This window comes from Oryctolagus cuniculus, chromosome 11 (genome assembly GCF_051225735.1).
Source record: "Oryctolagus cuniculus isolate XC-2025 breed Fujian yellow rabbit chromosome 11, ASM5122573v1, whole genome shotgun sequence".
NCBI classification, from domain to species: Eukaryota; Metazoa; Chordata; class Mammalia; order Lagomorpha; family Leporidae; genus Oryctolagus; species Oryctolagus cuniculus.
The window spans coordinates 45529492-45548021 of record NC_142877.1 but is presented as its reverse complement, the minus strand read 5'-3'; the positions used below and the strand labels follow the sequence as shown (position 1 = coordinate 45548021).

At 48.3% G+C, this 18530-nt stretch overlaps 1 long non-coding RNA gene across 2 annotated transcripts in view; it reads left to right on the top strand.

Moving 5' to 3' along the window:
- The window catches only part of LOC149123434 (uncharacterized), a 44290-nt gene extending 28641 nt beyond the window's left edge, over positions 1-15649 (top strand). The window contains exon 3 of one of the 2 annotated variants that reach the window (XR_016216035.1): positions 15109-15649. This is a non-coding gene — a long non-coding RNA (uncharacterized LOC149123434). Of the gene's footprint in view, positions 1-7273; positions 7429-15108 lie in introns of those variants that run through there. The other variant, XR_016216036.1, reaches the window with a different exon arrangement.
- Positions 15650-18530: the final 2881 nt, after the last annotated feature.

The window sequence follows — 18530 nt, the reverse complement described above, 5'->3', positions numbered from 1 at the left end:
CTAGGAAGGCATTGGAAGATGGCCCAAGTGGCTGGGCCCCTACCACCCATGTGGGAGACCTTGATGGAGTTCCAGGATCCTGGCTTCAGCCTAGCTCAGCCCTAGCTACTGTGGCCATTTGGGGAGTGAACTAGAAGATGGAAGATCTCTCTCTCTCTCTCCCATTCTGCCTTTCAAATAAATAAATCTTTAAAAAAATTTTTTTTTTTATTTATTTGAAAGTTAGAGTTACACAGAGAAAGGAGAGGCAGAGAGAGAGAGAGGTCTTCTATCCACTGGTTCACTCCCCAGATGGCCACAACTGCTGGAGCTGCACTGATCCGAAGCCAGGAGCCACAAGCTCCCTCCGGTCTTCCCACATGGGTGCAGAGGCCCAAGGACTTGGGCCATCTTCTACTGCTTTCCCAGGCCGAAGCACAGAGCTGGATCGGAAGTGGAGCAGCCAGGACTCAAACCAGCGCCCATATGGGATGCCGGCACTGCAGGCGGCGGCTTTACCCATTAAGCCACAGCACCGGCCCCAAAATAAATCTTAAACAAATAAATAAATGGAATGGAATGGAATGAAATCTCTACCAAAACAATAAAATTGTCTTTAACATGCTTTTCCACTTCAGCTTTAAAAATCGAGGTGGATTCAAACTAAAAGAAAATTAAAAATTCAGCTTCTCAGTGGCCCTTCCCACACACCCATGTCCAGTAGTCACGTGTTTGTAGTTTGTGAATATCCTCGTTGTTCTGGGTCGAATCGTGTCCTCCCAAAACTCATGTGCTGAGGTTGTGACCCCCAGAACCTCTGAAGACTGCTGAGCTTGGAGATAAGACCTTTAGGGAGGTGATGAAGGTAGAACAGGCTCACAGGCTGGGCCCTATTCCCATAGGACTGCTGTCCTCCTAAGGAGAGGAAACCTGGCCACATAAAGACACCCGGGGATGCCCCACACAGGGAATGGACTGCCCGAGCACACAGGGAGAAAGTGGCCATCCGCAAGCCAGTGAGGCGCCTCCCTCCCTGACTTCTGGGCCTCCAGACTGTGTGGAACCAACCTCTGTTGTTGAAGCTTCCCTGTCTGTGGTGTTTATCATGACGGCCCTAGCAAACCAACACGGGGGACACTACATAAGAGAGTTAGGATTCCCAGGAGGGCCAGCCTGGTGCTGTGCTGCCGAGGGTGGAGCCTTTCGCACAAATGATGCTGGCATCCCAGGTCACAGTGCAGTTGGAGTCCCCGTCCAGCCCTGCTAGTGCCCCTGGAAAGGCAGCAGACGATGCCCCAAACACTTGGGTTCCTGACACCCACTTGGGAGAACAGGATGGAGTTCCTGGCTCCTGGCTTCAACATGGCCTATCTCTGGCTGTTGTGAGAATTTGGACAGTGAACCAATTGACAGAAGATCTCTCCCTCTCCCTCTCTTTCCCTATTGCTCCAGCTTTCAAAGAAACAGATAAATCTTTGTTTTTGTTTTAAGATTTGTTTATTTTATTTGAAAGTAAGAATTACATCGAGAGAAAGAGAGGCAGAGAGAGAGAGAGGTCTTCCACCATCTGCTGGTTCACTCCCCAGATGGCTGCAACAGCTGGAGCTGAGTTGATCCGAAGCCAGGAGCCACGAGCTTCTTCCAGGTCTCCCATGCAGGTGCAGGGGCCCAAGGACTTGGGCCATCTTCTACTGCTTTCCCAGGCCATAGCAGAGAGCTGTATTGGAAGAGGAGCAGCCAGGACCTGAACTGGTGCCCATATGGGATGCTGGCACTGCAGGTGGTGGCTTTACCCGCTATACCACAGTGCCAGCCCCGATGAATCTTAAATACATACATATATACATATACATATATGTATGTATATAAAATCACATAAGCTCTTGACGATTTCAGAGATGTGTCTCCTATTTAGTAGTCATCAGTTTCACATTCAAATGTCCCACAGATCCATAAAACTCAGCTTACTGAGAACCAATTTAAGGAAAACAGATCCACGTTTTTTTTTTTTTTTCTTTCATTGGTTCTGTGTGCAGGTTCTTGATGAGTGGGTCAGCCAGGATGTTGCCTGTGTCTTCAGTTTGGAAGGTGGGGGCCTGAATGAGTCACCCCGAAAACCACAGACACACAGCTTTGAGGTTCAGCACCAAGCGTCTATGGCCGTCATGCAGAGCCTCTTGCTTTTGTCTGTCACAGACACCCAGCCTCTTCACAGTCGCCAAAGTTCATTAATAACGCTTGTGTCTATGCTAATACAATCAGAAAATTATGCAGTCCGTCTCTTTCCTCCTGGAGAGAACGGGGTGATCAGCCATTAGCGATTCACACTGATGAGCCTCCACTAATTGCTCAGAATGTAATTAGTGATTATATAATATTTGAGCTCTTGCAACTGTCATTAATGTCCACGACTCACCAGAGATGGGCCTTGCTGAATGGAGTATGATTGCCGCATGCTAAATCTAGTTAATCCGAGCCATGTTAATCAGCATGGGACACACTTTAGGCAGTGGTTAAAAGCACGGGGGTGACCTCAGGAAAAAAGACCCCTGCCTCCACCAAAGTCTGAATTGTGAACAACAGGGATCCCTTTCAAAAGAGGAATTTAACAATTAAATGGCCTGGAAAACTTGGGGCCAGTTATCGGATGGTGTTAACACGTTTAGATTTTTCTTTAACAGTTAGTGATCAACCTGTTGTATTGGTACCGGCATTCATTTAGGATACATCTGACTATTGACTCAAGGTGTATGTAGGTTAGAGTTATGATGGTTTTACCACATGGCTAAAGAGAAGTAGATTAAGAAATAGTTTTTTATAAGAAGAGAAAGATGACTATCCACTGTTTGCCGAGAGTTCTGTTACAGTGTAGTTGTAAAGGTTCGTTTTAGCAAGTTTGGAAACAATAATAGTATAGGTTGTTTCCCTTACCCCAAATGCCTGGGAAGTATTTTGGATATTTTTCAGATTATGGGATATCTGCATATGTATAATGGGATACCTCAAGGATAGGACTCAAGTCTAAACAAAATGTATTTATATTTCATATACTATATATATATGTAATAGTTTGGAGGTAACTTTATGCCGTATTTTTAGTGTGATTTTTTTTTTTTTGACAGGCAGAGTTAGACAGTGAGAGAGAGAGACAGAGAGAAAGGTCTTCCTTTTTCCGCTGGTTCACCCCCAAAGTGGCCGCTACAGCTGGTGCGTTACAGCCGGTGCGCTATGCCGATCCGAATCCAGGAGCCAGGTGCTTCCTCCTGGTCTTCCATGCGGGTGCAGGGCCCAAGGACCTGGGTCATCCTCCAGTGCACTCCCGGGCCACAGCAGAGAGCTGGCCTGGAAGAGGGGCAACCGGGACAGAATCCGGTGCCCCGACCGGGACTAGAACCTGGGGTGCCAGCGCCACAGGCGGAGGATTAGCCTAGTGAGCTGCGGCACCGGCCAGTGTGATTGTATTTTGACTGCAACCTGTCACATACGGCCAGGTGTGAAAGTTTCCACTTGTGCATTATGTCAGTGCTTAGAAAGTTTTGAATTTTGGAGCATGTAAGATTTAGAGTTTTTGTATTTGGGATGCTCAGCCTATGTAAGATATTTGGCTTCCTATAATAACTGACACCATTTGGGTTCACATGATAAGATATTTTGCTATGTCCCGAGTCATGGTAGATTTTCTTTTTTTTTTTTTTTTATTTTTTTTTATTTTTTTTTTATTTTTTTTATTTTTTGACAGGCAGAGTGGACAGTGAGAGAGAGAGACAGAGAGAGAAAGGTCTTCCTTTGCCGTTGGTTCACCCTCCAATGGCCGCCGCTGCAGCCGGCGCACCGCGCTGATCCGATGGCAGGAGCCAGGAGCCAGGTGCTTTTCCTGGTCTCCCATGGGGTGCAGGGCCCAAGCACCTGGGCCATCCTCCACTGCACTCCCTGGCCATAGCAGAGAGCTGGCCTGGAAGAGGGGCAACCGGGACAGAATCCGGCGCCCCGACCGGGACTAGAACCCGGTGTGCCGGCGCCGCAAGGTGGAGGATTAGCCTATTGAGCCACGGCGCCGGCTCATGGTAGATTTTTAAGACATCTGGAACATATGCTGTAGGTGCCCCATTCTGTGTCTCCCCCATGCATGAGCTCACCTGCAGCCACAGGAGACAGCTCTCCACATTCTGTGAACCTCCCACCCCAGGCACCTTCTCACGCTTGCCTGTCTGACCCTTTCCCGAGACCCACAAGAGCTTGGTCAACTCACTGTGGGCAACCTGCAAGTGTTGCGGCTTCTGTAACTCTGGGGTGAGCCTCAACACAGGAGGCAGGAGCTGATAGGTAAATACCCCGCTCCCTTGGTGGGACCGTTCTGTATGCATGTTCTGTGTATTCTCTCTCAGGGGCTCCCCAGCTCCACGGAGCACCGTTTGCACCCAGTGGTAAACCCGCTCAGGAGTGCCACCTGTACTGGCTTGTCTCCCTTCCCCAACTCACTTCCTGACTCCCTCACCTGTGTCTCTTGACGTCACCTCCCAAATAAATTCCCTGTACCCAAGCCCTGGTCTCTGGGTCTGCTTTTACGAGAACCCAACTAGAACAGCCTCCCCACTCTTACTTTTTTTTTTTTTTTTTTTTTTTTTTGACAGGCAGAGTGGACAGTGAGAGAGAGAGACAGAGAGAGAAAGGTCTTCCTTTGCCGTTGGTTCACCCTCCAATGGCCGCCGCTGCAGCCGGCGCACCGCGCTGATCCTGGCAGGAGCCAGGAGCCAGGTGCTTTTCCTGGTCTCCCATGGGGTGCAGGGCCCAAGCACCTGGGCCATCCTCCACTGCACTCCCTGGCCATAGCAGAGAGCTGGCCTGGAAGAGGGGCAACCGGGACAGAATCCGGCGCCCCAACCGGGACTAGAACCCGGTGTGCCGGCGCCGCTAGGCGGAGGATTAGCCTATTGAGCCACGGCGCCGGCTCCCCCACTCTTACTTTTTAAAAATTTAGTTACTTGAAAGGCAGAGTTACAGAGACAAAGGGAGACACACACACACACACACACACACACACACAGAGAGAGAGCTAGAGCAATCTTCCATCTGCTGGTTCATTCCCCAGATGGCTACAACAGCTGCGGCTGGACTGGGCTGGGCAGGGCCAGGTTGAAGCCAGGAGCCTGGAACTCTCTCCGAGTATTCCACATGGGTGCAGGGGCCCAAGCACATGGGCTATCTTCTACTGCCTTTCCAGGCACATTAGCAGGGAGCTGAATTGGAAGTGGAGGAGCCGGAACTGGAAATGGAGCTCATATGGGATTCTAGAGTTGCAAGTGGCAGCTTAACCCACTGTGCCACAACACTGGCCCCACTCTCCCTATTCTTACTCTGCATCCTATTCCAGTGCTCCCTCACTTAGAAGAAGTAGCCAGCAGGGCTTTTTTTCCAGTAGCCTCTTTATATTTATGGAAGCCCTGAGTAGTTCCCTCCTAGATACATAGTTTTTTTTTTTTTAAGATTTATTTTATTTATTGGAAATTCCGAGTTACACACAGAGAGAAGGAGAGGCACAGAGAGAGAGAGAGAGAGAGAGAGGTCTTCCATCCGATGGTTCATTCCCCAATTGGCTGCAATGGCCAGAGCTGTGCCAATCCAAAGCCAGGAGCCAGGAGCTTCTTCTGGGTCTCCCACACAGGTGTAGGGGCCCAAGCACTTGGGCCATCTTCTACTGCTTTCCCAGGCCATAGCAGGGAGCCGGATAGGAAGTGGAGCAGCTGGGACTTGAACTGGTGCCCATATGGGATGCCAGCACTGCAGGCGGCGGCTTTACTTGCTAAGTCACAGTGCCAGCCCTGATCCATAGTTTTTAACCAGTGAATTTGTATGAATTAAAATCTTTCATACCAACCATAATTTGTATTTTAAGTGACAGCTCACATAAACGGCTGTTTCCAATGTGGAATTTGTACAGGTTTACAAATTTCCAAGGCCTGAGTAATTTAATATGAGCCAGTATTTCATAAAATAATATGGCGGTTGTAGCCCCCAAGAAAAATAGCAACTTGTGATTTATGTGATTTCGTCCCATTTATGTCTTTTATATAAATAATAAAAACACTGGCACCTTTGCTCTGGAAGATGCTTTCTCGTGGCTGCCTCACTGCTAAGAAAAGTTCTGCTGAATCATAATAATGACAGGAATTGTGTGGCCACCTGTACCGTGACAAGCTCAGCCCGCTCCTAAGAGGATGACTACCAGATGAGGGACATGTGACGTTGGAAGCTGAAGTGATACCTAGGCCAAGGTCCCATGACTCGTGACTTACTGTACGTGGTGGAGATCAGAGCTGACCTAGATGCATCTTGCTTTGAGACCTATCATTGGCTTTTTAGAATTTGAAATGCAGACAGAGAGAGATCTTCTATCTGTTAGTTCACTCCCCAAATGCCTGCAACAGCTGGAGCTGGGTCTGGCTCAAGCCAGGAGCCTACAACTAAAAATAGATCTCCTGTGTGGGTGGCAGGGACCCAAGTACTTGAGCCATCACCTGCTGCCTCCCCAGGTGTGCATTAGCAGGACGTTGAATGAGAAGTAGAACTGGGACTTGGACCCAGGCACTCCAGTAAGGGCTGTGGGTTTCCCAGGCAGCATGGGAACTGCTGATATCCATCACTGATTTTGAGGCTGAACATTGAATAGAGAGCTCCCTGGTGCTTCTCTTCCTGATTCTCTCCAGTGGCCTGCCTGCGGGAAGGGCCCGGACACTGTAGCAATGTCTGTCTGCCCAAGCCTCTCATGCCTACTTGCTCCCCATGGCCGTTGCCATGGGCTTGGTCCACAGGTGGACCGTGGGTGATTTGCTTCCCTTACACCTGCGGTGGCCTCTTTTCTGGCCCTGCTTCCCAATCTCCCACCCGTTTTTCCTGGGCTCAGGTCCTAGCAAGTCTTGTTCACATGCACCCCCATCTCAGGGGCTGCTTCTGGAAAATCCAACTCAAGCCAGAAACTCTGAAAGGTCCCATGGATTCTTGGAGCCAGTGGCACTCAGAAGTAAGAGGAGCCTGAACTGGCAAGAGTTTGACATGGAATGTGATTGCAATGTGGTCAGGAACAATGTAAAGGCCTCAGTACTGGAGCAGCTAAATTGTGGGACATTCACCTGGTGGATAATATACAGCCATGAATATTAGAGCAGCAGAAGTAAACTCTGTTCACCTGGAAGAAAAAAAAAGAGAAGGAAATGTGTTAGAAAATATAAAAAAGAAGGTAGACTAAGTATGAAAATATTGGTGATCCTAATAAATTTGTGTGATTCTTTTTTTAAAGATTTATTTATTTATTTGGGAGGCAGAGTTAGACAGAGAAAGAAACACAGAGAGAGGTCTTCCATCTGCTGGTTCACTCCCCAAATGGCTGCAATGGCCAGAGCTCGGTCAATCGGAAGCCAGGACCCAGGAGCTTCTTCCGGATCTTCCACGCAGGTACAGGGGCCCAAGTGCTTTCCCAGACATATTAACAGGGAGCTGGGTTGGAAATGGAGCAGCTGGGACTCGAACCAGCACCCCTATAGGATGCCAGCACTGCAGGCAGCAGCTTTACCCAATACGCCACAGCGCCGGCCCCTTGGTTTTAACTTTTTAAAAATAACAGGCATCTCTGTGCAGTATAAAACACCTCCCCTGACCCTGGTAACCGTAGGGGACAGGTGTCCAGTAGTCTTCAGCACTGTTATGTCATTGCTGTCCCGTAGAGGACCTGGCAGACTCACCACACACACCCTTGCCAAATAAATGGATGAATCGCAAGTTTTGCTTCTGGAGACAGCACATCAAAAGCCTGTAGCTTTTGACTTTTACTGTGTCCCTGCTGCAAGCATCGTTTAAAACTTTTTCTCAATTAAAGAAAACCTGGAGTGAGCCTAGTGGTTACGATTGCCAATGAATGTCCCACATTAAAATACTTGGGTTTGATTCCCAGGTCCAGCTTCCTGCCAGTGCAGAGCCTGGGAGGCAGTGATCGGGCTCTGTCACTCACCTGGGCGACCCAAATTGCTTTCTTGACTTCGGCTCTGGCCCAGCCCTGGCCACTGTGGGCATTTGGTGAGTGAATTAGTGAATGGGAGCTCTCTATCTACATCTTAAATACATAAATAAATAGAAATTAAAAAAACTTTGTGATCTTAAAAATGATAGTATCCTTCCTTGTATTTGACTAATTTTACTTGATGTTGTCTTAAGGGAGTTTCCCTTTATAATTTTGCAATTTTCAAAAAAGTATAATTACAGCCATCTGAAACACCAGGATTTGCATTCTGGAAAAATTAGAATCTCAGCTTTTATTAATTGTATAGATGTGAGCAAACAATTGGTTAATTTTCAACAATCCTGGAAGTTTTTCTAGGGTAATTCATTAGGTTTTTAAATGGACTTTCAAGTGTGTTTATGAGAGCCTTTGCAAAAATATCCCCACCTTTTATGAACCGGGGCTCAGCTTGTTTTTCTGTCCTTATTCTAAAATCCAAAGTCATTGACTCATTGCTGGAGTTCTTCTATCAACCTGAGAGGTTGTTAATTTTTGTAATGTTGCCTGACTTTCTGTCAAGCTGAGTTAGCTCGCCTGATTGAAATTTACCCAAGGAGTTTTATGGGTAGTAAAAGATTTTTTAAAAATGATTATTTGGTTTATTAGAGAGAGAGAGAGAGAGAGGCGCTCTCATCTACGGTTCTTTCCCCAGATAGAGCCAGGCCAAAGCTAAAAGCCAGGAACTTAATCTGGGTCTCCCACAGGGATGGTAGGGACTTAACTACCGCCAGCTACCTCCCAGGTTGTGCACAGAGCAGGAAGCTGGAACTGGGAGCAGAGCCAGGCGTTTTAATATGGAATGCTGCATTGCAACCAGAATCTTAATCACAACACCAAGTGCCTGCCCCGAGTTCTTTCCAGGGCTCTTTTCTAAATGAGCAGAGCCCCCAGGATTGCTTTGTGGTCTACACCCTCTGTCGTTCCTAAGGTTTCCCTTGTTCCTGGGTGGAGCCACCCCTAGCACCACAGACAACTCCATTTCACGATCCATCCCGCCGCAATACCCATGTGTTTATAGTCTACCTGGGTCCTGGGGGGAGATCTTTTCCTCAGCTGGCCTCCATTTATATAATCAGCCCTCTGCAGCCACGAACTCCACAAGCTGAATCAAACACGGATTGAAAATATTAGAAAAAAAATTGCACCTGCTTTGAACAAGTGCAGATTTTTTTTCTTGTCATTATTCCCTAAACCATATAATAGGCTAACTATTCACATAGCATTGATATTGCAGTCGGTATTATAAGGAATATAGAGGTGATTTAAAGTGCAGTAGAACATGCCCACCGGTGATATGTTGATACTCGCGGCGTGTTATACTCACACACGGGGTTTGAGCATTCTTGGAATTCAGTATTTGCCAAAGGTCTTGGGACAACTCCCCCCACAGATAGTAAGAGATGATTTCTACTACATGAGCTGCAGCCAAATCTAAAATGCTGAGTAAATTGATAAGTAGAAAAGATCTTTTTGGTGTAGATTTAGCTACAGCTCGTGTCGTAGGACCACCTGCAAGGATGGAGGAATGTCCGTAGAACATGGGAATGAATGTGTTAAAATCCACCCTCTGGATTAAGGGTTTGCTGGCCTGTAGCTCTGCCAGCAAGAATCTTTCCTTTGTCTCAGCATGCCCCCAGCTGGCAGATGGGGCTCACAATTTGCTTTCAAATATCTTGGCCTGGCCATAGAATCTGCTGCTTAAAAGAAAAAGAACATGAAGATTTCCCCAGCCTATGACACCCTGGGCAAATACTAACCTTCACGGGGTGATCTGTGGCTGTTGCTACACGCGAGGATTAACTATTCAAATGAGTTCCTTCTCTGTTTGAGAACAAGCCATTCATTCAGGCACAGTTTATCTGCTGCGGGCTGTAGTCTTTAGCATTTCTGTGTTCAGCATTTTCCCACTCTCCCCATCCCTCCCCCAACCTCAGTGGTGACACAGGAGCGAACATTAATCATGTTTAGGGTCCCAGTGGCTACTCTGCTAGAATCTGAATGGCTTAGCCGGTGGGCTGATCATGAGCAGCGGAAAGTCTTAATTCCAAGTTTAGGCCATGCAGGAGCCTGCGCACACTCCCTTGGCCCACCCTGGTCCCACACAGAGCTTCCTGCAGCCCTGTGTGAATGTGAAGTCTTCGGTGTGTGCTCACACATGGGGCAGAGCAGCAGTGTCATGGTGCCAACACCAGAGGAATGACCCTCATTCAGTGAGGGATGGGGAGGAGTGGCAAAGCATCAGTGCCTTTACCTCTTGGAGGGACTAAGCCCCCTTTCAGAGGGCCCCAGCGGATGGCCCTGAGTGCCCAGTGCCACGATCTGCTCCCTAATACACTCTCTTGCCTTTCTTTACTTCCTCCCATGGAATCCTGGGATCTGCTCCCAAGCAAGCCACCTGCATTCACATCCTCATCTCGGCCTCCACTGTATCCTTGCCTGGAGCTGCCAAGGACGGGCCAAAGTGGCAGTGGCTGAGAAAGCTGGGCTTGTCTGTAGCACCCACTTGGGGTAGTCCATAATTTCCCTCTTCACTTTCATTTGGCTCCTGTCCCTGGGTGACAGGCAGCACAGTCCCAGCAGGGCCATGTCTGGCAGGGCTCCCAAGTGCATGCACAGCCTGCCCACTCGGGGGTGACCCTTGGAGGCTGAAATCCAGCCCTGCCTGGCTCTGTCCACCAAATTCTAAACTAGGCAGGGGCCTGGGTCAAAAGAGGAAGGGAATATTTGGCTAGCTGGTCCAGCCAGAGGGGGCACCATGTTGATGACCTTTCTGATTTGGCCAAAGGAGAATTGCCAATTGGGTTGCCAACTGTGACTTCCTTTTCAGATTTTAATCTTCTGGAGCGGGATATTATAAACTGCCCAGAGTGACAGCCTAGGCAAATGGAAGCCCTTTTCTTGGACAACTCTGCCTACCAAAAATCACGCCCTCTAGGAACTTGTTGAGCAGAGAGTCATGAAAACACTTTGAGGAAGTAAGGCCTCTTCAGAGAAACAGCTGCACTATACTATAGGGCTGTATTCAACTAAATTGATTCTTATACACTCATATTTACATTATTAAAAATAGATAAGGCATGTAAACTGTTGTATAGTTTCTGAAAAAACTAAACACATGCATCCCTGCAATTTTACCCTCAGGTATAGATTCAGGAGAAATTAACTTGCTGTGTCTACAAAAACATGTGTTAAGATTCCTGCTTCTCCATTTCAGAACTTACTACAAAGCAATAGTAGTCAAAACAGTGTGTTATTGGCACAGGGACTGACATACAGATCCATGGAATAGAATCGAGAGTCCAGATATAAAATCATGTGTCCATGGTAAGCTGATTTTCAACAAGGGTGTCAAGATAATTCAGTGAAGAAGTCTTTTCAATAGATGTTGCAGGGACATTTGGCTATTCAGAAGATTGATGTTGGACCTTAGCCACGCAATATACAAAAATTAACAACATGGATCACCTAAATGTAAGAGCTAAAACTATAAAATTCTTAGAAGAAAACATAAGAATAAGTCTTCAGGACCTCAGATTTTTTTTTTTTTTAATTATTTATTTGAAAGGCAGAGTTGCAGAGAGAGAGAGGACAGAGAGCGATGTCTTCCATCTGCTGGTTCACTTCTCAGATGGCTGCAATGATGAGGCTGAAGCCAGGAGCCAGGAGCTTCTTCCAGGTCTCCCACGTGGGTGCAGGGGACCAAGCACTTGAGCCATCGTCTACTGCTCTCCCAGGCATATTAGCAAGGAGCCAGATTGGAAGTGGTGGAGCTGGGACTTGAACCAGCGCCCATGTGGGATGCCGGCACCACAGGCCATGGTTTAACCTGCTGTGCCACAGCACCGGCCCCACAACCTCAGATTTTGTAACAGATTTTTAGGTATGACACCTAAAGTAGAAATAACAAAAGAAAAAAATAGATAAATTGGTCTTCATCAAAATTGAAAATTGTTTTCCCTCAAAGGGTGCTATCTATCAAGCAAGTGAATAGACAATCCATGGAATGAGAGAAAATAACAGCAAATCATATGTGTGATGACGGGCCTGAATTTAGAGTATACAAAAAACTCTTACAACTCAAGGATAAAAAGATAACCCAAGGGGCCGGCGCTGTGGCACAGATGGTTAAAGCCCTGGCCTGCAGTGCTGGCATCCTTATGGGTGCCGGTTCAAGACCTGGCTGCTCCACTTCCAATCCAGCTCTCTGCTGTGGCCTGGGAAAGCAGTGGAAGATGGCCCAAGTCCTTGGGCTCCTGTACCTGTGTGGGAGGCCCGGAAGAAGCTCGTGGCTCCTGGCTTCGGATCGGTGCAGCTCCAGCTGTTACAGCCAATTGGGGGAGGAAGACCTCTCTCTCTCTCTCTCTCTCTCTCTCTCTGCCTCTCCTCTTTCTGTGTAACTCTGACTTAAAAAAAAAAAAAAGACAACCCAAATAAAAAGTGGGTGGGGGTAGGTGTTTGGCGTGGCAGTTAAAATACCTGTATCCCAATAGTGGGGTCCTTGGGTTCAAATCCCAACACTGCTCCTGAATCCAGCTTCCAGCTAATACTCACCCTTGGAGGCAGCAGGTTATACCTCAAGTACTGGGGTCCCTGACACTCTCCTGGGATACTTGGACTAGTTTTCCTGACTCCTGGTTTTGGCCTGGCCCAGCCCCATTTACTGTGGGCATTTAGAGAATGACCCAGTGGATCAAAGTTCTCTCCTAGTCTCCTGTCTCCCTTTCTCTGTGCCTTTTAAATATAAATAAACAAAAATAAATTTGTAGAAGGGGCAAATGGTCTGCACAGACATTTGTCCAAAAAAGTTAGATGAAGAGCCAATAAGCACATGAAGAGAATACTTGGCATCGTTAACTTTTGGGAAGTCCAAGTCAGAACTGCAGGGAGGGGCAGGTCTTTGGCATGGTGGCTAAGCTACAGCTTGGGACACCTGCGCCCATGTTGGAGAGCTGTGCTCAGCTTCTGACCCTGCTCTCCATTCTGGCTTCTTGATTATGTTCCCCATGGGAGGCAGCAGGTGATAGCTCAAGCTCTTGGGTCCCTCCCATCCATGTGGGAGATTCAGGTTGAGTTTTTGGATTCAACCTGGCCTAGACCTGGCTGTTGTGGGCATTTGGGGAGTGAACCAAATGGGAGATCTCTCTCTCTCTCTCTCTTTCTCTGCCTTTCAAACAGATAAATAAAAAATTTTTATTTTATATATTTTTAAAGATTTATTTATTTATTTGAAAGGCAGAGTTACAGAGAGGCAGAGGGAGAGAGAGAGAGAAAGAGACAGAGAGAGAGGTCTTCCATCTGCTGGTTCTCTCCCCAGATGGATGCAAAGGTGGGAGCTGGGCTGATCCCAAGCCAGGAGCCAGGAGTTTCTTCCAGGTCTCCCACGTGGGTTCAAGGACCAAAGCACTTAGGCCATCTTCTACTGCTTTCCCAGGCCATAGCAAGGAGCTGGATCGGAAGTGGAGCAACCAGGACTCGAACTGGTGCCTATATAGGATGCTGGCACTGCAGGCGGCGGCTTTACCCACTACGTCACAGCGGCAGCCCCCTTATTTATTTATTTGATTCGAACCGGCACCCATATAGGATGCCAGCACTACAGGCAGCAGCTTTACCCACTGTGCCATAGCACCAGCCCCAAATAAAAACTTTTTATTTATTTTTTTAATTTTTATTTATTTTTTTATTTTTTGGCAGGCAGAGTGGACAGTGAGAGAGAGAGACAGAGAGAAAGGTCTTCCTTTGCCGTTGGTTCACCCTCCAATGGCCGCCGCGGCCAGTGTGCTGCGGCCGGCGCACCGTGCTAATCCGATGGCAGGAGCCAGGTGCTTCTCCTGGTCTCCCATGGGGTGCAGGGCCCAAGCACCTGGGCCATCCTCCACTGCACTCCCTGGCCACAGCAGAGGGCTGGCCTGGAAGAGGGGCAACCGGGACAGAATCCGGCGCCCTGACCGGGACTAGAACCCAGTGTGCCGGTGCCGCAAGGCGGAGGATTAGCCTAGTGAGCCGTGGCGCCGGCCCCCAAATAAAAACTTTAAAAAAAAACTTACAGTGAGATACTACTTTAGACCCACAAGGATGACTGCAATAGAGGAGATGTTACCAAGTGTTGACAAGGGTGTAGAGAACTTGGAACCCACACACACTGCTAGTGAAAAGGGAAAATGTTGCACCCACTTTGGAAAACATTAGGTTTACTGTATGATTAGCAATTCCACTTTGAACAATATACTCAAAAGAAATGTAAATATATGTCTACACAAAAACTTGTATACAACTGTTCATTGCAGCATTGTTCATAGTTGCCTCCCAAAACTGGAAACAACTCAAATATGCATCACCTGGAGAATGGCTAGTCACCGTGTGGACTATTCATCCTATGGACCATTGCTTGATTGTAGAAAGAATGAAGCACGGATACCTTCTGCAGTGTGGATGAACCTTGGAAACACTAGGCTAAGTGAGAGAAGCCAGACACAAAAACATTCATATGCAATGCTATTTATATGAAGTGTCCAGAATAGGCAAATTCCTAGAGACAAAAAGTAGATTAGGGGGCTGACGCCATGGCGCACTAGGTTAATCCTCCTCCTGTGGTGCCGGCATCCCAGATGGGCGCCAGTTCTAGTCCCAGTTGCTCCTCTTCCAGTCCAGCTCTCTGCTGTGGCCCGGGATAGCAGTGGAGGATGGCCCAAGTGCTTGGGTCCCTGCACCTGCATGGGAGACCCGGAGGAAGCTACTGGCTCCTGGCTTCGGATGGGCGCAGTTCCAGCTGTTGCGGCCATTTAGGGAGTGAACCAACGGAAGGAAGACTTTCTCTCTCTCTCTCTCTCTCTCTCTCTCTCTCTCTTTCGCTGTCTGTAACTTTAGCTCTCAAATAAATAAATTAAAAATCTTAAAAAAAATGTAGATTAGTTGTTGCCTGGAGCTGAGGGGGGATGGTGTCAGGGGAAAGAAAGGTGACAGTAAAAGGCTTAGAGTCTCCTTCGGGCCAATTTTATGACATTTTCACTCAGACTGTTGCCATGACAACCCTAGCTCCCCCTGACCACATCTTGCTGTCTGTCTGTCTGTCCCTGCAGGTGGAGCATCTGTGGCCATTCTGTTCGAGCACTGGAACAGGAGGGAGTGAACACTCTGTGGGCAACTCTTGGCCAATGGACCCTGGATCTAGTGAATAAAATGCTCCCTTTCTAGCTTTGATCTAAGTGTCTCCCAAAATTCATGTGTTGGAACTCAACTGGCAATGTGATGGTTTGAAGAGGCAGGGCCTCTGGGACATCATTAAGTCATAAGGACAGAGCCATGGTGAGTGGGATTAAGCCCTTTATACAAGAAGCTTCGGGGCCGGCACTGTGGTGTAGCAGGTAAAGCTTCCGCCTGCAGTGCTGGCATCCCATATGGGTGCCGGTTCAAGTCCTGGCTGCTCCACTTCCAATACAGCTCTCTGCTCTGTGGCCTGGGAAAGCAGTAGAAGATGGCCCAAGTCCTTGGACCCTTGCACCTGAGTGGGAGACCCGGAAGAAGCTCAATGCTCCTGGCTTTGGATCAACCCAGCTCCAGCAATTGCAGTCATTTGTGGCCAGTTAACCAGCAGATGGAAAACCTCTCTCTCTCTCTGCCTCTCTGTAACCCTGTATTTTTAAATAAGTAAACAAATCTTAAAGAAATAAAAGAAGAAGCTTTGCCCAGTGTTTGTCTCCCTTTGCCCTTCTGTCCCTTGTGCCAGGAGAGGACACCTAAACAGTGCCATCTAAGAGAAATGGGCCCTAGCCAGACGTCGAACCTATTGATGACTTGATCCTGGTCTTCCCAAAGCTCCAGAACTGTGGGCAATAAACTTGCATTGTTTCTAAATTACTCCATCTGTGGTGTTTTGTTGCAGTAGCACAAATGAACTAAGACAGTCTGCCTCTCAAGTGGGCAGTTAGGAGGCTGTCTACACAGACAAGGAGATCCTGGCAGATTTGAGCTCAGATGTGCTGCTCACATGATGGATTGGCACGTTCCAAGTCAGTGTATCTAAGGCCTCATGTCTGTCGTCCGGGTAGTGCTTTACTGTTGCACATACCATGGTTTACCAGATTCTAGGCTCTTGCTGTGTCACACCCACAGAATCCCACCCTTGAGTCATCACTTCTGAAGTATTGTGCAGTAGGAACTAACCAGCCTGTGTAGGGTAGGTCTTGCAGATTCTACTCTGATGGGTAACTGTGGGTGATTCTGTGCCTGGCTGGGAGAACTCCCTGCTTAGCCCATGCAGGAGGTTAAGTGATCATGGCACACCATGCCTTCTGGGAAAGACCCTGGTTGAGGGCTCAGCACACTGAGACCCACATATGACCTGACTCCTGGCAGGCAGCAGGGACCCCAGGCACATTTCTCCCACTCCCACTTCCTGTTGAGGTTAACAGCTCCCAGGTGTGACCCAGACCCATAAAGACCATCTGGAAGGCTACATAAAACTTTGTTAGTTATGTGTGTGGTGTGTGTGTGTGTCTGTGTGTGTGTGTGTGAGAGAGAGAGAGAGAGAGAGAGAGAGAGGGAAAGAGAGAGAGAGCACCAAGACTCTCCCATAGACTACATGACCTTCAAGCTGATTGGAGAAGCATAGAGGTGCCAGTATCTACTTTATCCTATAGAACTAGTGTTGCTACCCTGTGCTAGCTACTCCCTTTTGCCTGCCCTATAAAAGCTTGTGCCTGATTGTTAATTAATGGACATGTTCACCGAAACTGTCTCTGGTGCTTCTTGCCAAAGAACACCATCGCCGCACCATCCCGACAGTGTGGGCCTCACAGGATGAGCCCACAGGTAACCACTGGAAGTGTCATCTCTACCTCACCAGTTAATGCTGTGCAAAGCTGTGATCCTTATCTGGGGTCTAACTTCAGCCAGATTCCATGGGAAACTCTGAAGGGTGAATTATGCTGTGGAATTCATGTCCTTTGAGGCACATGTGGGCCCTGTAACATACAGCAGTGACCTCTGTATGTCATGAGATGGGTTCATAGCACACTGAGTGCAGAAGCTTCTCTATTGGCCTAGGTCAGTCCTCCAGAGGAGGAAGCAGCTGAAGGCTGTTAGCCTCCAGCAATTGCAGCCCCTGGGGAATGGTGGGTGGCCTCCTGCAGGGGTGGGAGTGGGGCACCAGTAGTAGGCACCTGACAGCTACTGTATAGAGTATTACCTTGTTGAAAATTATGGCAAGCAGGTGTCATGGCTCAATAGGCTAATCCTCTGCCTGTGGCGCCAGCACACCGGGTTCTAGTCCCAGTCGGGGCGCCGGATTCTGTCCCTGTTGCTCCTCTTCTAGTCCAGCTCTCTGCTGTGGCACGGCAGTACAGTGGAGGATGGCCCAAGTGTTTGGGCCCTGCACCTGCATGGGAGACCAGAAGAGACACCTGGCTCCTGGCTTCAGATCAGCACAGCGCGCCGGCCACGGCGGCCATTGGAGGGTGAACCAACAGCAAAGGAAGACCTTTTTCTCTGTCTCTCTCTCACTGTCCACTCTACCTGTCTGTTTACAATATATGTGTATTCTTACCAACTTTCAAGCCACACCTTTGCTATATACTCAGCGGGGGGAGGTCCTTGCCCATGGCATTTCTAAGTACTCTGGTGAAGATGTATTAGAATAAATTTCAATTAAGTGAGAGGAAAATCAGCACTTAAGATGAAAAGGCACTGTTAGGCATAGCATAGTAACGAACAGTCCTTAATGAGCCACAGTCTCTCAGAGCCCCATAAAAACCAGGTCCCAAGTTCACTCGAGGTCGCTGGGGACTAGCTGACTTTGCCAGGAGGAGGTAATTTGTCCCACTTCCCAGGCCCCTCCCAACCTTCCCAGCGCCACGTCTTTCCTGCTTTCTTCATGCCCCCCTCTCTGCTCACTGCTGCCCTCTAGTGGGCCCTTCCACAGGGTGGCTATAACCTGTTCCGCTGAGCTCAAAGCCTGTGGGGGAACAGAGAGGGATTTTTCTGTTTTTTTCATCTCTGGGCATCTTTGGGGTTGCTGTTGCTGTCTGTTGAGCAGCATGCCTCTCCTGACTCAGTTTCTCTCCCATGCTGTGCCTTGGAGCTGGTTTGCATCTCTGTGAGTGAGCTTGAGAAGGGAGGACTTGCCAGTCTTCCCAGTTCTCCTGGTAGAGGAGAAACCGATGCAGACTCTCCTGTCTCTGCCTGTCGGTGCTTCTCTGCACAGGAGAAAGGACAGTAGTACCGACCTCAGGGGGTGCTGTTGAGCCCTCAGGGCCCTGACACAGAAGGTACAGTGGGGACATTTAAGGGACATGTGCTAGGCTGGGTGTAAGGTCCCCAGAACCACCAGGCTTCCTAGCCTGTCATCAAGTGTCATGGTAAACACGAATCTTTTTCATTTCCCTATGTTTATATTGAATTCAAGGTGTTTGTCTTAACAAGAGGTAGCCTTGATGGATGCTAGAATAAGTTAAGTCTGCCCTAGTGCTGATATAGTCAGGAACTAGGAGGCAGATGGGGTACC